This window comes from Phoenix dactylifera, unplaced genomic scaffold (genome assembly GCF_009389715.1).
Source record: "Phoenix dactylifera cultivar Barhee BC4 unplaced genomic scaffold, palm_55x_up_171113_PBpolish2nd_filt_p 000386F, whole genome shotgun sequence".
Taxonomy (NCBI): Eukaryota; Viridiplantae; Streptophyta; class Magnoliopsida; order Arecales; family Arecaceae; genus Phoenix; species Phoenix dactylifera.
In genome coordinates, this window is record NW_024067833.1 from 417,380 (window position 1) to 422,610 (window position 5,231).

Genomic DNA, 5,231 nt, shown 5'->3' on the forward strand with positions numbered 1-5,231 from the left:
AGCGAACCCTCTTCCAAACCACGAATTCAGATTTGCGGTGATATCTACCCGCGCAAGGTGAAGATCTGATCTTCCTAATAGTTTTAAAACTCTTAATTCTTACCTAATTACGAAAGGTCTCGAAACAACGTTCATGCGATGAACGTTGATCCCGCACATGCCCCGATTCCGCTGCCATCTGAAATTTTTGAAATATCAGCGGCATGGGCTGGTTCCCAACAGTGGTATCAGAGCCTAGGCTTCGTAGATTAAGTAAGAATTAAATATCTAAAGGCATATTAGATCTGAAAATTGAATGATCATGCATGCTGAAAATTCTGCATGCAGATTTTTCAGGGGTGCTGATTTTTTGCATGCTGATTTTTATGTGATAAAAAGATGATTCTAAATACATTGTTAATTGGATTAAAAGTTTAGAATCATGATTAGCATGATCAGCGACCTATGTCATGATACAATCAGTTAGTTTTCAGATCTGAAATTATATTGTTGCATACGGTGATGATCATAGGATTCAAACCCTTTTTGGTATCAAATGTAATGACCTGCGATGTGATCTGCGATGTCATGTAATTTTTCAGATGCTTGCATGCATCTTATTGATGTTTTGAGAGGCCTGCGTGCCTCCTAAAGGAGATGTAATTTATTTTTATTTTTATTTTACATCTGGTTGTATTTCTGTGATGTGATGTACATCAACGATCAAGTTGAAGCAAAGGCATGAGATGAAAGGTGATCTAAGCGGTTGATGGCGATGGGATCAAGGTTGATCAAGGATCGAATCAAGGAGGCTTAGAACCAATTCAGAGTTGAAGACCACTTGATCAATTGATGTGCATGTGCTTGTAATACGACCTAATTAGAATCCATGATCATCACCTATTTAAGTTTAACTTTATTTGATGCTGCGATTTATAACTGCCTGTGATGTACCATTTGCATGAGATGTGAATGCGAGTCGGGTAGATAGGTTTACATGTGATGTAGCAAACCAATTGAGACCTAAATCAAACCTCCTCAAACAAGTCGAGAGTGAACCGACATGAGCAAGTCATATTAGATTAATTGATCTAATTGGTGTCTAGGAAAGCATGAAAGGTGGTTACTTAATTAGACCTTACTCTCTGAGTAAGGAGAGCTTCCACCTGCTTACCTGGCCAATTGTTCGATTACCTCTTATGAAGGGCTCAAGTTGCAAACACTAAGACCTGATTAACCAATATTAAGTCAATAGGTCTTCCACTGTAGTAGAGCTGCTAAGGCTTTCTGATGTTGATTTGTCTCGACTGGACACAGTGGTCAAGTTGCATCGGGGGGCTGGACCTCTCCATAGACATGAGATGTTGTAGGGGTAAAGGTGGGTTGGACACCAATAACTGTTAGGTGAGGACCCAATGACGACTTTATTCCTACGGTTATACGGTGGGTCTGACTTAACTAAGAAATGGGACCAATAACTGTTAGGTGAGGTCTTCATGGCTTAGAGACCAAGTAACACTGCAACATGCTTGAGAAGCATTGTACAAGAGTTGTACACTCATCCATCTATGTGTCACCAATAACTGTTAGGTGAGGTGGCATGTAAATCGGTGGGACCGCAGTACCCACTAGAAACCTAGTCGTGTGGGATTTTCGTTTCCCTACCAGGGGAGTGTGAGGGATTCGAGAAAATAGTGGGAGTTACATTTGTTCTAAAAGACCTTAGAACAGATTAGATCAAGTACAAAAGTCTAACTAGAATCTTTACTCTCTGCAGATACAATGTCGGCTTCAAACCCTTTGACCCGTATTCTTGAGACCAACCGATTGAACGGAACCAATTACAAAGACTGGCTTAGAAATCTCAAAATAGTTTGGACTGTGAGAAATAGGCTACATACTCGATTCAGATATCCCCACACTACCAGCACGTCCTACTGATGTTCAGCGTGAAATGCATAAAAGTGGTTGGATGATGACATTAGAATAAAATGCTATATGATGGCATCCATGTTTAATGAACTCCAATGCCAGCATGAAAATATAAAGACTGCTAGGGACATACTGGCACACCTGCAAGAGTTGTATGGTGACCAGAGTCGCACAGCTCGTTTTGAAGTGTCCAAGAGCTTTCAAACGAAGATGCGCGAGGGGCAGTCTGTCCATGATCACGGTCTGACCATGATCAAGGACCTAGAGGAGCTGAGAAGCTCGTATGGACATTGCACAAGGAATTACAAGTGGATTTGATCCTACAGTCACTTCCTGATTCATTTGGTCAGTTTATAGTAAACTACCACATGAATAAGATTGAATGCACTAAGATGAACTCATAAATGTTGGTAACTGTGAGGGAGCCTTGAAAGGTTCAAGGGGCAATGTCTTGCTGAGTTGATTCTGGTTCCAAGAGAAAGTCTACTTGGAAAGAAAAAGAAGTGTTGCCCAGATAGACAACCAGAGGGGGTGAATGGGTTTAATTATTTAGATATTTAAAACTTAAGGTGATTAATTAAAAACTCTTGCAAGTTATTTAATAATGGCTAAGTGCTGTGAGTGATTGAGGAAGAAGAGAAGAGACAATCCAATGCAACACAGAGTTTTATAGTGTTCGGATACCCTTGCTCCTACGTCCACTCCCAAGTCTCTCTGGAATTCCTATAACCCCTTGATACAGCTGGTTGTTTTGCAACTCACAACCAACTTGTGTTTACGAGTCACAACGAACTCGGTCGTTTTCCAGGCTCACCGACTAGAACAACCCGATGTTTTTCCGGCTCACAATCAAACCCTTACACACGTTGGTTATACTTGGCTCACCAACCAACCTTAATCCCCTTGATTCAATCCCGATTGGAACCAAGTAAATACAGTTATAGACAGAAAGAAAATAGCTTCTCAAAAGCAGATATAAACAATATAATCAAGAGGAGTTTAGAAGCCTCAAACGCTTTTAAGCTGAGAAGGTAAGCTTCTTGAACTCCGGTCTTCTCTTGAATTGTGTCGACTGAATGCGGAGGAGAGCTTAATGCTGGGAAGATGTAGGTGAAGCTGTAATGCAGATCTCCCTTTTTCGTTGAGAGCACGTTGCAGAGCTTGATCCTTGATTAGTTGGAGTGGAATGACTGTTCTCTGCTTGCTACGTTTCTGTGGCTATTTAAGCCAACCCCACGGAAACTAGCCGTTACACTGCTTTTTCTGCCCGTTCTGCACACTCTGCGCAGCCTGACAATATGACTGTTGGTGGGTTGGAGTCGACTCGCGCGATCAGGAGTCGACTCGGCTGTAGCGGGAGTCGATCAAGCTTTCCGGAGTCGATCGGCAACTGTTCCAATTTGAATTAAAGTTGCCGTCCGACTGGAGTCGACTCGTCTTGACCGGAGTCGATCGCACTTCTGGAGCTGACCTGGCAATTTTGGAGTCGCCTCATCCACAGAAGTCCGTGGATCCAATTTTGAATTTTGTCCACTCGAGTCGACTCGACTGCTTGGAGTCGACTCGAATCTCAGAGCCCGAACTCCCGATTCTCTGCCTTTGGGCTCATCCAGTCTTGGAGTCGACTCGAACTTCCTTGAGTCGACTCGGCTCTCCAGTTTCGAAAGTTGGTCTTCTACCTTTTGACGTGAAGTTGTCTTGGAGTCGACTCGAGCTGTCTGGGAGTCGACTCGAATCTCAGAGGCAGTAACATGGTTTTCTGTCTGTCATTGGTCGCACGGTTCGGAGTCGACTCGCGTATTGCGGGAGTCGACTCGAATCTCAGAGTCCATAAAATGCTCTCTGGACCTTTTCTTTGTGTACCGCTGAGAGTCGACTCTTGCTTTCTCTAGAGTCGACTTGCCAACCATCGGAGTCGACTCGCGTTCCACTGGAGTCGACTCGAATCTCAGACTCGAAAACTGCTCTTGATTTTCTTTGTGTACCTCTTGGAGTCGACTCTTACTACCCTGGAGTCGACTCGTTGACCATTGGAGTCGACTCGCGCACTTCAGGAGTCGACTCGTTGAAGGTTCTGAGATGAGGCTTTCTGTTCTTCTTTCTGTTCTCAGTCGGAGTCGACTCGTACTAGTCTGGAGTCGACTTGTTAGATGTATGCCTAGAAGCCAATTTGGCTGACACATTGTTGATTCTAGGACATAATTTGTACTTGACTATTTATTATTGAATAAATAAAGGCATCCTTTCATTCATATTGTTTATGTGTCTATGAATCGTCCAAGAAATTAATAAGATGATGATACATATTCTCAAGAGTTGAGAATTTGAGCCATGTATCATTGGTGATTAATTTCTAAATGCTCCTGATCAATGGATCATCACGAGGAACGGTGATCGATACCGAATCAGTGCACAGATCACTTTCCTTCTGGACATGGACGAGACTTGAGTCCACAATGGTAAGGGACAACTGAAGTGATAGTGCAGGTGCTTGTTTAGAGAACAAGGGTACTGAGCAGGGACCAAGACAAGAAGGTCACTTGGATGTCTAATCCACATCGTCCAGTGACTTTGCTTGATGCTTGCAGTATAGCTGTGACTGGTCCCTTTGACCTGCGGTGCTTGCGCGCTACTCCACAGTGAGGTTATTGTAGTTTGACTGCACACATACATGGTCTCTAAGCCATAATGGGTCCTTGCAGTGTAGAGTTGGCTGCAGTAAGGTTCACTGTAGGAGTCAGGGTATGCACACTATAAGGTATCTATCGACCTTGACTAGAAGAAGGAGTTGATCGCTATGTGATTTGTATAGACCTGAGTTCTAAGACCTTGGCCAGGGCAAGTAATATAAAAGTGGAAAAGAGTTTTCCCTTAGCCGAAACTCAAGGTCGAATAAATCTGACATATGACAGATGATGGGTTTGACGAGTTGTCCATGACCTCCGTCCTGTAGGGATCCACGATAGTTAGGACTGTATCACACGTTAACCTGCACCTAGAGGTTCATCTTTCTATTCTACTGGGTAGCCACTACATGCTGCTAGGTGTCACTGGTGGATGGTGGGACTCATAGGGATTATCTTGAATGATCGATAAACCTAATGAGTTGAGTTGGAATCGTTCCAACCATTGAAAGGAGTTTTTCAATGATATTGAGATAGAGATCACAATATATCTCACTACCAGTCAGAGTAGAACCTATGGGGTCACACACACTAGAAGTATTGACCGATCCGATGGTTGAAATCGTGATTAGGAATCACAAGTAATCAATTTGATTGATAAGAAGTTGAAGAAGGAAAGGGAATTAATTAATTGGA